Raw genomic sequence first — 17,604 nt, forward strand, 5'->3', positions numbered from 1 at the left:
TGCCCCCAAACCACCGAAAAAAGATAAGCCACCTCTTACCTTAGCTAGATCTCATGTGATTTTGGTGCAAATCTTGCCAAATCTCAGACTATTTGTGAAACCTAGGACCAAATATCATGAAATTTCTGGAAAAGTCTCATGAGATTAAAGGCGACTTTTTCAAAATCTGCCAAAATCTCTTGAGAGATTCTGCCAAAATCTCTTGGTACATTCCAGAATTGGGCACAACTGCCAATATTTGAAGTTTCACAAATGTTCCCAGAAGCAACCTGCATGAAGACACTAGAGGTCTCAGTCCTATATCCCTGGTGTTTCAGCATCCTGGGTAAAGTGAGGGTAACAACTTAACACTCTTTTCAGGATGAATGGCCTCTGTGGCCTCTTATTCACACTGAACTGGAGATGATAGAAACAGGAGGGAAGGAGGAAAAGGAAGAAACAATGAGCCCCAGAGCTGGACATCTGAGCACACAGGGAGCATCCCTGGGGGCTTTCCCAGGCTTTCTTTTTTTTTTTTTAAAGATTTATTTATTTTTTTGAGAGAGTGAGAATGAGACAGAGAGAGTACATGAGAGCGGGGAGGGTTAGAGGGAGAAGCAGGCCCCTCGCCGAGCAGGGAGCCCGATGCGGGACTCGATCCCGGGACTCCAGGATCATGACCTGAGCTGAAGGCAGTTGCTTAACCAACTGAGCCACCCAGGCGCCCTCCCAGGCTTTCTATCACCACCAATTGAGTGTGAAGAAGAGGCCACAGGGCCTATTCATCCTGAAAACAGTGTTACCTTGTTACCCCCACTTTGCACAGGATGCTGAAACACCAGGGATATAGGAGTGAGACCTCTTGTGTCTTCATGCAGGTCACATCTGGGAACATTTGTAAAACTGCAAATATTGGCAGTTGTGCCCAATCCTGGAATGTCCCATCTCTATCAAGTTAAACAGCACAAAGGAGACTGCTAAGGAGTGCCAAGTCTTCCTGAGGGCCTAGGAGCTTTGGCCAGAGATCTCACAAGTTTTGGCCCTAGATCTCACTGACTGAGCCTGAGATCTCATGAGATTTGGGTGAGATCTCCCAAGATTTGGACTGAGATCATGAGAGATTTGCCCCAAGATCATGAGAGATGTGGCGAAGGAAGAGGTGGCTTGTTTCTGCATGGGGCAAGTCTTAAGCAGACTGTCTTGGATTGTCAAAAGCCTCTGAAAGCACCCCAGGAGACTTCCTTGTGTGTTCAGATAAACCTGCTCCCATACTTGTTGCCTCTTCCTGCATGTAAGTCCCGCCTGTGTCTATCACCTCTAACCTAGTGCCAATAAGACACATGGAGGTCCATTCATTCCTCTTTCAGGGCTCTGTTTTTACTCCCACATCACATGACACCTGGAGCCAATTTGAAGAATGCCAGGTGTTCCCAGGTATCCCAAATCCAGGATTTTCCCAGAGCTACCTAATATGCTGCACAGGAGTTGAAGCCAGGGAGTTCCCACACCTGCCAAGTTCCATAGAGATTTCTTCCCAGGTCTTACATGATTTGGCCATACATCTCAAAAGATTTGGCCTCAACTCTGGGGATTTTGGTAGATTTCCAAAGAATGGCCTTTTATCTCATGAGATTTGTCCAGAGATCTTGTGAGACTTCATCCACGGTTTCATGAGAGGTAGCCTGAAATTCACAAGATTTGCCCCAAGATTACATGGGGGGCAGGAGGAGAAGGAAAGAAGCAATGTGTCCTGGAGCTGTCCAACTGAGCACACAGGCAGCCTTCTTGGGGGCTTTCCCCAGCTTTCAACACATTTAGGCTGTCTGTGTGTGTCTCTCACCCCCACAAAAAAAAAGATAAGCCCCCTCTTACCTTATCCAGATTCCATGTAATCTTGGGGCAAATCTTGTGAATTTCAGTCTACCTCTCCCAAAAACTCAGACTACATCTCATGATATCTCTGGACAAATCTCTTGAGAGCAAAGGCCACTACTTGGAACTCTGCCAAAACCTCCTAAGAGGTCAGACCAAATCTCCTGAGACCTGGGGAGAAATCTCACAGGGACCCAGCAGGGGAGGGAACTCCCTAACCTTGACTCCTGCACAGCACAATAGGTAGTGCTGGGACATTCCTGGATTGGAGATACCTGGGAACACCTGGCATTCTACAAATGCCCCCAGATGCCATTGTGATGTGGGGATCAAAATGGACCCATGAGAGAGGGATGAATGGGCCTCCAGGTCCCTATTGACACTATGTTAGAGGTGATAGACACAGGAGGGCAGTAGGTGCAGGAAGAGGCAACAAGCATGGGAGCTGGCTCATCTGAACATACAAGCAAGCTTCCTTGGTGCTTTCCCTACTGTGGGACACTTCAAGAAAGTCTGTTTGTGACTAGCTCCAACCCAAAACAAGCCGCTTGTTTCCATTGCCAGATCTAACAAAATCTTTTTGCCAGTCTTTCAGGATCTCACCACAAATGTCACAAGATTTCAGCCACAACTCTCATGAGTACTTGGGCCCAATCCCATTAAATCTATGACCAGTTCTCATGTCACCTCAAGGCAAATATCAAAGGAACTCAGCAGGAGTAGGCATCCCATAGCCTACCCTCCCTTGCATAGTTTAAGTAGGTTGGGCTGGGATATGCCTGGGTTTGGGACACCTGGGAACATCTGTCATTCAACCAACAGCCTCAGATGCCCCCAGCATAAAGACACAGGGTGTCTCAGTCATATGTCTCACCTCTTACCATATCCTGGGTGATGTGAGGCTAACAAGAGAGCACTGAAATAGGGGTAAATGGGGCTTGTGGTCCCTCTCTCGCACAAAAGTGAACATGATAGAAATAGAAGGGCACTAGGTGCAGGAAGGTGTAATGTGCATGGGATCTGGCTCATCTGAACACACAGGCTATTTCCTTGGGTGCCTTCCCAAACTTTTGACACTTCAGGACAGTCTTTTGTGTCTAGATTCAAATCTAGATGCAAATCTTGTGAGATCTCAGCTCAAACCTTGCAATATCTCAGCCCATGGTTCAGGAGGTCTCAGGTCAAATCTCATGAGATCTATGGACAAATCTCATGAAATCTCTAGCCAAATATCGTGGGCACCCTGATTTGAAGGAAATGCAGAGCTTGGCCAAATCCAACAGTGTCCAGTGGTCAGAGCTGCAACATTTCTGTTTGGGATCTGCTAGAAGTATTTGCTGCTTCACAAAGGTTCCAAATGCCACCAGCAGACAGTCCCAAGGTGTCTCGCTCCTATGTCTGGCCTCTTTCCATATCCTGGGTGGTGCAGGATAACAATAGGGCACTGAAATAGTGATGAACGGTCCTTGTGGCCCATTACTCACACCAAAGTAGAGGTGATAGAACAGTAGGGCAGTAGGGGCAGGAAGAAACAACATTTATGGGACCTGGCTCATCTGAACACACAGGCAGTCTCCGTTGGTGTTCTCCTAGTATTCAGACACTTTAGGACAGTCTGTGTGTATCTCGCACCCTCCAAGATACAAGCCCACTTTTCCATTTGCCAGATCACACATAGTCTTGTAGACAAATCTTGTGAGATCTCAGTCTGTCCTGAGATCTCTGTCCCAAACCTCTGGGAACTCCACAGGAGTGGGGACACCTTATCATAGCCAGGACTTCCCTTTCCAGATCTCATGAAATCTTGAGGCAATTCTTGCAAACTCTCATGCCAAATCTCAAAGATCTCATGCCTTATCTCATGAGACCTCAGGCCAAACCTTGCAAGATATAGGGGCCAATCTCAAGATATCATTTCTGGCCCAATAAGGCAGGAACTCAGCAGGAGTGGGCACACCATAACCTAGTTTCCTTTGTGCAAGAGAAGCAGATAAGTCTGGGACATTCCACACATACATATGAAAATGTTTCTATCCTCATTAAAGAAGATGATAGTTGTGAGATGGTTTCTGCACAGACTAGTTTTTTGGAGTTAAGAGTTTGCCACTTTCCTTATGCTTCCACATATAGATTTTTAAATACTCCTATCTCCATGAAAGAAGATATTCAACTAATGGTTTCAAACAAGTCTTGATTCACTGAGTCAAGCATATGGCACTTTTCTTATGTTTTCAAACATGCATTTCAAAACACACATCTTCATGAAAGAAGATGATAGTTCAAAGATGGTTTCTATACAGTGTTCTTTCTTAGAGTTAGGTATATGGCACTTTCCTCATGCTTCCACACATACACTGAAAACCCTTCTTTTCTCATGAAAGAAGATAGTTGAAAGATGTTTTCCATACAGTGTTATTTCATAGTGTTAAGTATATTGCATTTTCCTTATGTTTCCACACATACATTTGAAAATGCTTCTATCTTCATGAAAGGAGACATTAGTTGAAACATGGAAACTGTGCCATGAGCAATCTGCAGGATGGAGATGGAGAGCATGATTCTAGCAAAAACCCGATCCCCAGCTCCTGGTGTACCTAGTCCCTGAAACCAAATACTAAACCTGAACATTTACCATAATGCTCACCAAAAACTCAGCCCTCACATCAGGTCTCTGGACTACCGTTGGATAGGCCACTACCATTTCCTGAACCAGAACCCTAGATCTAGCTCTGTCTGTGGCCCTGGTAGGACCTGAAACTTAGTTCTGAGGGAACAATGGATTTTGGACACCTAGCCAACGCCAGACTACTCAGGCAGGAAGACAGAAGGAAACCGTGCCACCAGTAACTGCAGAATGGAAGAAGACACCGTGATTCTAGAGAAAATCGCACCCTCACCAACACCATGAGCATCTCCCTGAAGCCAAAGCAGAAGGTGGAGCCTCAACCTAATGCTAGTATTCAACTCAGCCCTCAGGGCAGGCCTCTGCACTGCCATCACATAGGCCCCAACTGCCTCCTGGGCACTCATCCTAACCCTAGTCAGGCCTCTGGGGCTAAATGTGTCTGAATCCCAGGTCTGAGGGTACAATGGATTTGCAACACCATGCCAATGCCAGACTACCCAGGCAAGAATTCAGAAGATAACTCAGTCATGAGCAGTCACCAGGTTTTATCAGGAAAGCGTGATTCTAGCAAAAATCCAAAACCTCAGCACAGCATAATCATCCCCTTGAGGCCATAAAAGAGGATGGGGCCTCACCCTAAAACTAGTCCTCAACTCAATGCTCAGGGCAAGTCTCCCCAAATACCATCAGATCTACCCCCACCATGTAGTGGACTGAAATCCTAATCTTAACCCTGGCTGTGGCACTGACCCAGCCAGAACTCTAAGTCTGAGGGCACAATGAATTTGGTACACCTGGCCAATGCCAGACTACTCAAGCAGTAATACAGAAGGAAACCTTGCCACAGGCAACCTCCATAATGGAGTGGGAGAGAAAAGATTCCAGTGAAATCTTAACCCTCAGCACACCATCAGCATCCCCCTGAGGCCAAACCAGAAGCCGGAGCATCACCTTATTGCTAATGATAAATGCATATATTAGGGCAAGTCCCTGCAATGCCATCAGATTGGCCCCTACTGTCTCCCAGGCACTCTTCCTATGCCTGGCAAGGTCTGTGGAGCTAAAAGGTTGGGAAACATAGCTGTGAGTGCACAGTGGATTTTGGGACCCTGGCCAATGCCAGACTACTCAGGAACACAGAAAGAAAGCTTGCCACATGCAACCTCCAGAAGAGAGCAGGAAAAAAAATGGTTCTAGCAAAAAACCTAACCATCTCCAACAATATCATCATGTCCGGGAGGCCAAAGGGGAGGTCAGAAACTCAGGGCCGGTCTCCACACTGCAATCGCATAAGTTCCTACCATCTCCTGGACCCTCAACCTAACCTTAGGCATGGCTCTGGCAATACCTGGGCCCAAATGCTAAGTCTGAGGAAGATGGGATGTGGGATAAAAGACTGGTGTAGGAAAAATCAGTCAAGATACAGATGGAAACTGAGCTTCGTGCAACCACCAAGAAAGAGGTGGAGAGCATGATTCTAGCAAAAACCTGACCCTCAGCCCCATCATGTGCCTAGTCCCTGGCACTGAACCCTAATCCTGAGAGTCACCCTAAAGCTCATCCTCAACTGAGCCTTCAGGTCAGGTCTCTTCACTGACAACAGATAGGCCCCTATAGCCTCCCCGAGCAAAACACTAACCCTAGCCCTGGCTGTGGCCCTGATAGGACCTGAAACCTAGGTCTGAGGGCACAATGGATTCAGGATACCTGGCAGATGTCAGACTACTCAGGCAGGAACACAGAAGAAAACTGGGCCACATGCACCTCCTGGTAAGGAGCGGGAGAGTAGGGTTTTATCAAAAATCAAACCTTCACCAACACCATCAGCATCCCCATGAAGCCAAACTGGAAGCTGGAGCCTCACCCTCATGCTAGTCCTCAACTTAGCCGTCAGGGCAGGTCTCCACACTGCTATTAGATAGGCCCAAACTGCCTCCCAGACTCTCATCCTAACCGTAGCCAGGCCTCTGGGGCTGAAGGACCCAAATCTTAGGCCTGAAGTTACAATGGATTTGCAACCCCTGGCATATGCCAGACTAATCAGGCAGAAATACAGAAAGAAACCATGCATTTGCAATCCCTGGATGTTGCTGGGGCACATGATTCTAGCGAAAAACCTGATACTGGGCAAAAAATTAGCATCCCCTTGAAGACAAACCAGCAGCCTGAGTCTCACCCTCATGCTAGTCCTCAATTCAGCCCATAGGGCAGGATTCCACCCTGCCATCAAATTGGTCCCAAAGATCTTCAGGACAATAACAAGAACCCTAGCTTTGGATATGGCCCTGGCCAGGTCCAAAATGTAGTTGTGAGGGTAAAATAGATTTTGGACACCTGCCCAATACCAGACGAATCAGGCAGGAATACCAAGTGAACCTTGGAGACCATGATCTAGTGAAAATCATAAATATCAGGAACACATGGAGCGTATCACTCAGGCAAGTTGGAAGCCAGATACTGACCATGATGCAAGCCATCAAATGAACCCTCAGGACAGATCTTCCCACTGTCATGGGATAGGTGCCTACCATCTCCCAGATTCTCACCCTAACCCAACGAATAGCAATGTCCTTACATGGGCACAGATGATATGTCTGAGGAACTACTGTTGGGACAGAAGACTGGTGTAGGACAAATCCTCCAAGAAAATGGAAGAAATACATAACATAGGCAAATACCAGGGAAGAGCTAGTAGCATGATTCTGGTGAAAACCTGACACTGGACCCCCAAAATGGGCCAAGACCCTGAAAGCAAACCCTAATCCTGAGCTTCCCCCTAAAGCTCACCCTCAACTCAAGCCTCAGGGCAGGTCTCCACACTGCCATTGGATAGACACCTAACCATCTCCTGAACAGTAACCCTAACCCTAGCCTTGGCTATGGAAATGACTGTGCCTGAACCCTAGTTCTGTGGGAACAATGGATTTGGTTCAATTGACCAATGCCAAACTCATCAGTCAGGAACACAAAAGAAAACTGTGCTACTTGCAACCCCCAGGTATGCTGGACAACAGAATTCGAGCCAAAAACCTGAAACTCAGCAACACTGTGAGCATCCCCCTGAGGCCAAACCTGAGCTTGAGCCTCACATTCGTGCTAGTCCTCCACTCAGCTTTCAGGATAAGACTCTGCATTGCCATCAAAATGGGCCCTAAATGCTTTAGGACTATAACCCAAACCCTAGCCCTGGATGTGGCCCTGACCAGACCTGAACCCTAGTTGTGATGCTACACTGGATTTTGGACACCTGGGCAATGCCAGGCTAATCAGGAAGAACAAAGTAGGACACCGTGTGACTTGTCACCCCCAGGGATGTTAATGGAGACCATGATTAGGGTAAAGACCCTAAACCTCAGAAATACATGCAAGATCTCCCTGAGGCTAAACGGGAAGAAGATGCTCCCCCTAATGCTGGCCCTCAACTCAGTCTTAGGGACAATTCTCCCCACCCCAATTGAGTAGGTGCCTACCATCTTCCAGATTCTCATTCTAACCCTAGAGTGTTAGAATGTTAACCCTGAATGGCTCAGGCCCTACCTAGGACTGAATGCTGTCTCAGAAACAATGGGATTGGGGACACAAGATTGCTCACCACAGATCCTCCAAGAATGCAGAAGGAAGCCATGCCACAGGCCACCACCAGGGTGGAGCTAGTTGCATGATTCTGGTGAATACCTGACCCTCAAGCCCATAATGGTCCTAGCCCCTGAGACCAAACCCTAAACCTGAGCTTTACCCTAAAGCTTGCAGAAAACTCAGGCCTCAGGGCAGGTGTCCACACTGCCATCAGATTGACTCCTACCATCTCTCGGACTGTAACCCTAACCCTAGCCCTGACTGTGGAACTGGCTGAGCCTGAACCCTAGATCTGAGGGTGAAATGGCTTTGGCTTACCTGACTGATGCCAGATTAATCAGGCAGGAACACAGAAGTTAACCATGCTACTTGCACTGACAAGTGTTGCTGGACAACAGGATTTGAGTCAAAATCCTTAAATTCAGCAACACTCCAGGCATCCCCCTGAGGCCAAACCCAAAGTTTGAGACTCACGTTCATGCTAGTCCTCCATTCAGCATAGAGGATAAGACTCTGCACTGCCATCAAATTGGCCCCTAAACTCTTCAAAACTATATCCCAAACCCTAGTCCTGGATGTGGCCTTGACCAGACCCAAACCACAGTTATGAGGCTACAGTGGATTTTGCACTCCTGGGCAATGCCAGGTTTATCAGGAAGAACAGAGTAGTAAACCATGCTACTTGACACCCCCAGGGTTGTTGCTAGAGACCATGATTCTAGTAAAGACCCTAAACCTAAGGAAAAAAAATGAAGCATTTTGCTGAGGTCAAATGGGAAGCCAGATGCTGCCCCTAATGTTAGCCCTCAACTCTGCCTTGAGGGCCCTTCTCCTTACCACCACAGGATAGGTGCCTAACATCTTCCAGGTTCTCATCCTAACCCTACCCATGGCTCTGGCCCCACCTGGGCCCAAATGCTAAGTCTGAGGAACATCAGGATTAGGGACACAAGACCCCCAAAATGCAGAAGCAAGCCCTGACACAGGCCACCACCATAGTGGAGCTAGTAGCATGATTCTGGTGAAAACCTGAACCTCAACCCCACAATGGGCTCAGCTCCTGAGACAAAAACTAACACCAAGCTTCACTCAAAAGCTTGCCCTCAACTCAGGCCTCAGGGCAGGTCTCCACACTGCCTTCAGATAGACTCCTCCAATCTTCTGGACCATAACCCTAACCCTAGCCCTGGTTGTTGAACTGAATGTCCCAAACCCTAGCTCTCAGGGGGCAATGGATTTGGTTCACCTGACCGATGCCAGACTAAGGAGTCAGGAACCCAGAAGGAAAACATGCCACTTTGCAACCCCCAAGTGTTGCTGGAGAACAGGACTTGAGCCAAACCCTGAAACTCAGCAACACTCTGAGCATTCCCCTGAGACCAAAACTGAAGGTTGAGCCTCATGCTAATGCTAGCTGTCAATTTAGCCCTCAGGATAAGACTCTGTACTGCCATCAAATTGGCCCCAACCTCTTCAAGACTATTACCAAAACCCTGACCCTGGATGGGGACCTGAGCACACTGAACCCTAGTTGTGAGGTCACAATGGATTTTGAACACCTGGGCAATGTCATGGCAGGCTAAATAGGCAAGAACAAGGAAGGAAACCATGTGACCTGAAACCTCCAGAGATGTTCCTGGAGGCCATGATTTTAGTGAAGATCCTAAACCTCAGGAACACTATAGCAATTCCCTGAGGCCAAATGGGAAACCAGCTGCTCTCATGAATGCTGGTCCTCAGCTCAAGCCACTGGGGCACTTGTCTCACCACAATCGGATAGGTGCCTAACATCTCCTGGGTTCTCACCCTACCCTAGGTATGGTCTGGCTCTGCCCACGTCCGAATGGGAAGTCTAGTGTAGGTCGGGGTATAGGACACAAGACTGGTGCAGGACAAATCCTCCAAGAATGCAGAAGCATGCCATGTCACGGGCCACCACTAGGGTGGAGCAGATAGCATGTTTCTGGCAAAAATACTGACCCCACACCCCACAAGGTTACTAGCCTTTGAGTCCAAACCCTAAACCTGAGCTTCACCCTAAAGCTCGTGGAAAACTCAGGCCTTGGGGAAAGTCTCCATACTGCCTTCAGATATACTCTTACCATCTCCTGGACTGTAACCCTAACTCTACCCTGGCTGTGGAACTGAATGCGCCCAAACCCTAGTTCTAAGCACGCAATGGATTTGGCTCAAAGACTGCTGCCAGACTAACCAGTCAGAAACACAGAAGGAAACCGTGCCACTTGTAACCCCTGGGTGTTGCTGGACAACAGGATTGAAGCCAAAAACCTGAAACTAAGCAACACAATGGGAATCCCACTGAGGCCAAATGCGAGGCCTGAGCCTCACACTGATGCAAGCCCCCCACTAAGTCCTCGGGATAGGACTCCACACTGCCATTGGATTGGCTCTACCATCTCCCAGGCATTCCTCTTACCCCTAGCAAGTCCTGTGCAGCTGACAGGGTGGAAAACATAGGTCTGAGTGCACAATGGATTTGGCACCCCTGGCTGAAGCCGGCCTCCTCAGTTAGGAACACAGAAGGAAACTGTGCCACATGCCACCCCCAGAATGGAGTGGGAAAGCATGAGTCTAGTGAAAAACCTAACCCCTTCCAACATTATCGGCAACTCCCTGAGGCCAAAGGAGAAACCTGAGACTCACCCTAATTCAAGGTCTCAACTACACCCTCCGGGCCAGACTCCTCACTGCCATCTCATAGGTTTCTACCATCTCCCAGACCCTCAACCTAATCCTAGACATGGCTCTTGGAACTACCTGGGCCGGAATGGGATAAGACAGAGAAAGATGAGATTTGGAATATAAAACTGGTGCAGGAAGAATAAGGCAAAAGTACAGATGTGGGGTGCCTGGGTGGCTTAGTCATTAAGCATCTGCCTTTGGCTCAGGTCATGATCCCAGGGACCTGGGATCTAGCCCCCCATCGGGCTCCCTGCACAGCGGGAAGTCTGCTTCTTCCTCCCCCACTCTCCCTGCTGTGTTCCCTCTGTCGCTGTGTCTCTCTGTGTCAGATAGATAGATAGATAGATAGATAGATAGATAGATAGATAGATATAGATAGATAGATAGATAGATAGATAGATAGATAGACAGATGATAGATAGATGATAGATAGATAGATAGATAGATAAAATCTTTTTTAAAAAAGGGTATAGATGGAAATCAAGCTTTGTGCAACCTCCAGGAAGGAAGTGGAGAGCATGATTCTAAGGATAACCAGATCCTCAGCCCCCCACGTGCCTAGTCATTGACACCAAACCATAATGCTGAGTGTCACCCTAAGGCTCACCCTCAACCCTCAACTCAGCCTTCAGGGCATATCACTGCACTGCCAATGGATAGGTCCCTACAGCCTCCTGGAGGAGAACACTAACCCTAGACCTGGCTGTGGCCCTGATAGGACCTGAAACCTAGGTCTTATATTACACTGGACTGGGGACACCTGGCAGATGCCAGGCTACTCAGGTAGGAACACGGAAGAAAACCAGGCCACATACAACTCCTGGAATCTATCAAAAATTGAACCCTCACCAATATCATCCGCATCCCCTGAGACCAAAAGAAACCAGAGACTCACCCTAAAACAAGTCCTCAACTCAGTTCCTAGGGCAAATCTCGGCACTGCCATTGAATCAGCCCCAATTCTCTCCTGGACTGGAACCCTAACCATAGTCCTGGCTGTGGCACTGAACCAAATGAACACTATATCTGAGGGCATAATGGATTGGGACACCAGGTTGATGCCAGGCTACTCAGGCAGGAATACAAAAGGAAACTGGGTCTCATGCAAACCCCGAATGGAGTGGGAAAGCAGGATGCTAACGAAAATCGAAACCTTCACCAACACAATCAACATCCCCCTGAAGCCAATCTCGAAGACTGAGCCTCACCGTAAGGCTAAGCTTTCTACTCAGCCCTCAGGATAGGACTCTGCACTGCCATCAAATTGGCCCCTAACCTCTTTTTTACTATAACTCAAACACTAGCCCTGGAAGTGGCCTCGACCAGAATCAAACACCAGTTCTGAGGCTACAAAGGATTTTGGACACTTGGGCAACACCAGGCTAATCAGGTAAGAACAAAGGAGGAAACCGTGGGAGTTGCAACCCCCAGCTATACTGCTGGAGACCATGATTCTAATGAAGACCCTAAACCTCAGGAACATTAGGAGCATCTGTGGAAGCATAAGGAAAAGACCACATAGTTAACTCTAAGAAAGGACACAGTCTAGAAACTGTCTTTCAACTAACATCTTTCATGAAGATAGAAGCATTTGCAAATGTATGTGTGAAAGCATAAGGAAAGCACCATATACATAACTCTAAGAAAGAAAACTGTAGAGAGACCTTCTTTCAACTACATCTTCATTCATGAAAATTGAAACCTTTTGCAATGTATGTGTGGAAGCATAAGGAACATGGCATATACTTAACTCTTTAACATCTTTCACAGAGATAGAAGCGTTTTCAAATGTATGTGTAAAAGCACAGGGAAAGTGCCATATAATTTATTCTAAAAGAGTACACTATATGAGAAACCTCCTTTGAATAACATTATTTTTCATGAATATAGAAGCATTTTCATCTGTACGTGCGAAAGCCTAAGAAAAGTGCCATATACTTAATTTTGGGAATACAAGTCAGAAACCATCTTTCAAATAACATTATTTTATGAAGATAGAGCCATTTCCAGTGTATGTGTGGAAGCATAAGGAAAGTGCCATATACTTTACCAAAGAACAATGTATAGAAACCCTCTCTCAATGAACATCTTTGATGAACATAGAAGCATTTTCCAATGAATGTATGGAAGCCTAAGGAAAGTGCTGTATATTTAATTCTAAGAAAGAATGCCATATAGAAACCATCTTTCAACTCACATCTTCTGTTATGAAGATGGAGGCACATGCAAGTGTTTGTGAAAGCGTAAGCAAAATGCTATATACTTAATTCCAAGAAACAAGTCTGTGTAGATAGAATGCAACTTCGAACTAATACCTTGACTTATGAAGATACAAGCGTTTTCAAATATGTGCGTTGAAAGTTAAACAAAGTGCCATAAACTTAACTCTAAGAAACAATACTGTAGAGAAACCATCCCTTACCTAACATGTTCTTTCCAGAAGATAGAAGTATTATCAAAAGTGTGTCTGAAACATAAGGAAAAGTGAAATATACTTAACTCAGAGGACCAAGTCTGTAAAGAGTGCAAATTTGAACTAATATCTTGTTCCATGAAGATAACAGAGTTTTCAGATATATGTAGGGAAGCTTAAGGAAAGTGACATAAACGTAACTCTAAGGAACAACATGGGAGAGAAACCAGATTTCAACTAACATCTCTCCTGAAGATGGAAGCATGTTCAAAGGGTGTGTTAGAGTGTAAAGGTAGTGCCATATTATTAGTCTAAAAAACAAGTCTGTGTAGAATTCATCTTTCCACAAAATCTTGTTTCATGTAGATCAAAGTGATTTCAAATGTACGTGTGGAAGCCCAGGCAAAGTGCCAAATACTTAATTTTAAGAAATAGTACTGTAGAAAAAACGGTGTTCAATGAATACCTTCTCTACTGAAGACGGAAGCACATTCAAAAGTATGTGTGATAGCACAAGGAAAGTGCGATGGACGTAACTCTGAAGCAACACCGTAAAAGAAACCATGTTTAAACTAAATAATTTCAGGAAGACATGTATTTTCAAAACAGTGTGAAACAGCCCTGGGCACGGATTCGATACAAAACTCAGAGGGAGAAACAACACCGTGCAGAGGTCACCTCCTGACTCACCTCTTCCTGAAGCTTAAATCAGCCACCTCACTCGAAAAGACAACACTGTAGAGAACCCGTTCTTCAGCTTAAAATGCCTTTCCTGAGAGTGGAAGCATTTTGCGGTGAGCGTGCGTGAGAGCACTGCAAGGGAGTACAAAACCATATTCCGAGTGAGACTCAGGTTGGGGCAGGAGGCAGAATACGACTCCCCACTTGTTTCATGAAGCCAGCACTGCAGCCCTAATTTGAATGTAAGTCTAATTGCTAGCGTACTAACTCCAAGAAACAACAATGTAGAGAAACCGTGCTTTAGCTACCGTCCATCACCCTGAGGGAGGAAGCAGTTGACGGTGTACCATGGGTGAGAGCCTGGGGAACGGGATCCATACGTAAATGCGAAAGGAGTAACAGGCCGGTGCAGAAGGCACCTCTGGACTGAGCTCTTGTTACCTGAAGCTAACACTACTGCTCCATGTGTGCTTGGAACGCTCAGTGCTCAACACTGACTTGGAAGAACCAAGCCTGTAAAGAATCCCAGCTGCAACTCACTTCACCTCTCCACAGGGTGGCAGCATTTCCAAGTGTGTTTGTCTGCCAACCTGGGGAATGGGTCCCAGCAAAATTCCAATGGAGAAAGAAGCATGCGCAGAAGGCACCTCTCGACTCAACTCTTCTTTCGTGAAGCTAGGTCATCTGCCCCATGTGTGCATGTAGTCCTAAGTGCCATCCACCTAACTCAAAGGAACAAAACTGTAGAGAACCCATGCCTCAGCAAAGATCGCCCTTCCTGAGCTAGAACTTGATCTGTTGTGTGTTTTTGTGAAAGCATGAGAAATGGGACCTAATTGTAAGTCTGACTGAGAAACAGGCCTGTAAGGAAGGCTGCTCTCGACTCACCTCTTGTTTTAGGTTAACACTGCTGTACCCTGTGTGCCTGGATGCCTAGGTACCAGGCCATTAACACAAAGAATCGATGCTGTAGAGTTACCGGCTTTAGCTAACATTGCCGTTCTTGAAGCTGGAGGAATTTTATATTGTTCGTGTATGTTGACCGGGGAACGGGTCCCATACTTGAAATCGACTGAGAAATCGACTGCAGAAGGCAACTCACTCACTTCTTGTTTCATGAGGCCTGTGTTGTCCTGCAGGCTTAAACGCAGCCACCTAACTCGAAAAAACAATACTGTACAGAACCTGTTCTTCAGCTTAAATAGGCTTTCCTGAGAGTGGAAGCATTTTGCCGTGAGCTTGGGTGCGAGCACTTCAGTTGAATCTGAAACCATATTCTGAGTGAGACTCAGGCTTCGGCAGAAGGCAGAAAACGACTCCTCACTTGTTTCTTGAAGCCAGCACTGCGGGCCCACTTTGCATGGAAGTGTAATTGCCAGCATACTAACTCGAAGAACCATCACTGTAGAGGGACTGTGTTTTAGATAGCATCGCTGATCCGCAGGGTGGAAACACTTTTCAGTGTGTGTGCATGAGACCCTGGGAAACGATTCCATAAATCACTGGGCGACAGAAACGGCTTCGTGCAGAGGCACCTCTCGAATCAGCTCTAGTTTCACGAAGCTAGCACTCCTCCTGCATGTCTGCATGGAGGCCTAAGTTCCAGGCACCTCCCTTGAAGGAACAACACTGTAGAGAAACCGTGCTTTAGCTACCACCGATCTCTCAGTGGGAAGAAGCAATATACTGTGTACTGTGGGTGACAGCCCACGGAACAGCTTCCCTACGTAAACCCGAGGGAGAAAAAGGCCGATGCCGAAGACACCTCTCAACTAGGCTCTTGTTTATGAGGCTAGTACCGTTGCCCTGTGTGTCTGTGCACGCCAAAAGCCAGCCACCTAACTCAAAGAAACAACACTGTAGAGAAGAGCCGTTCCTGAGGGTGGAAGCATTTTGCTGTGTGCATGCGTGAGAGCCCTGCAAGTGAGTCCAAAACCATTTTCTGAGTGAGACTCAGGCCGCAGCAAAGGAAGAACACAACTCCCCACTTGTTCCATGAAGCTAGCACTGCGGCCCCACTTTTGTATGCAAGTCTATTTGCTAGCGTACTAAGTCGAAACATCAACAGTGTAGAGAAACTGTGCTTTAGCTACCTTCGACCTCTCTGAGGGAGGAAGCAGTTAACGGGGTACTGTGGCTGAGAGCCTGGGGAACGGGTTCCATACGTAAAAGCGAGGGAGAAACAGGCCATTGCAGAAGGCACCTCTGGACTCAGCTCTTGCTACCTGAAGCTCATACTACTGCTCAATGTGTCCTTGGAACGCTCAGTGCTGGACACTGCCTTGGAAGAAAGAAGCCTGTAAAGAATCCCAGCTTTAACTCACTTCGCCTCTACAGTGGGTGGCAACATTTCCAAGTGTGCTTGTGTGGAAAACTGGGGAATGGGTCCCAGCATAATTCTGTTGGAGAAGAAGCACTCGCAGAAGGCACCTCTCAACTCAACTCTTCTTTCAGGAAGATAGGTCTGTTGCCCCGTGTTTGCGACTAGTCCTAAGTGCCATCCACCTAACACAAAGGAACAAAACTGTAGAGAACCCGTGATTCAGCAAACATTGCTCTTCCTCAGTGTGAACTTCATCTGTTTTGTGGTTTTGTGAAAGCCTGAGATATGGGACCTAAACCTAACTCTGAGCGAGAAACAGGCCTCTAAAGAGGCTGCTGTCGTCCAACCTGGTGTTTTAGGATGTTAGCACTGCTCTACCCTGTGTGTCTGGATGCCTAGGTGCCAGGCTACTAATTCAAAGAATCAAAGCTGTAGCATTACTGAACTTTAGCTAATATTACCATTCTTGAAACTGGAGGAATTTTACAGTGTTCGTGTATGAGAGACCGGTGAAGGGTCCCATACGTGAAATCGAGTGAGAAACAGGATCATGCAGAAGGCAGTTCTCACTCATCTCTTGTTTCATGAGGCTAGTACCGTGGCCCCGTGTGTGCATGCAAGCGTAAAGTCAGCCACCTCCCTCGAAAAGACAACTCTGTAGAGAATCCGTTCTTCAGCTTAAATAGCCTTTCCTGAGATTGGAAGCCTTTTTCATGAGCTTGCGTGAGAGAACTTCAAGTGAGTCTGAAACCATATTTCCCAGTGAGACTCAGGCTCCAGCAGAAGGCAGAAAATGACTCCACACTTGTTTCATGACGCTAGCACTGTGGCCCCACTTTTGCATGGAAATCTAATTGCTAGCGTACTAACTCAAAGAAACAGCACTGTAGAGGGACAGCTTTTTATATAGCATCGTTGTTCCATTGGGTGGAAACACTTTTAGTGTGTGTGCGTGAGAGCCTGGGGAACGATCCCATAAATTGCTGGGCAAGAGAAACGGCTTCAGGCAGAGGCACCTCTCAAATCAGCTCTATTTTCACCACGGTAGCACTCTTCCTGCATGTGTGCATGGAAGCCTAAGTTCTAGGCACCTCCCTCGAAGGAACAACACTGTAGAGACACACTTAGCTACCGCTGATTTCTCTGTGGGAGCAAGCAGTATACTCTGTACTGTGGGTGAGAGCCCGGGGAACGGGTTCCCTACGTAAACCCGAGCGAGAAAAACCCGGTGCAGAAGGCACCTCTGGACTCAGCTCTTGCTACCTGATGCTAACACTACTGCCTCATATTTGCTTGGAAATCTCAGTGCTTCACACTGGCTTGGAAGAAACTAGCCTGTAAAGACTCCCAGCTTCAGCTCACTTCTGCTCTTCAGAGATTGGCAGCATTTTCAACTGTGCTTGTGTGCAAACCTGGGGAATGGGTCCCAGC

Source organism: Callorhinus ursinus, unplaced genomic scaffold (assembly GCF_003265705.2).
Source record: "Callorhinus ursinus isolate GAN/ISIS: 27379988/994484 unplaced genomic scaffold, GSC_fseal_2.0 scaffold17, whole genome shotgun sequence".
NCBI lineage: Eukaryota > Metazoa > Chordata > Mammalia > Carnivora > Otariidae > Callorhinus > Callorhinus ursinus.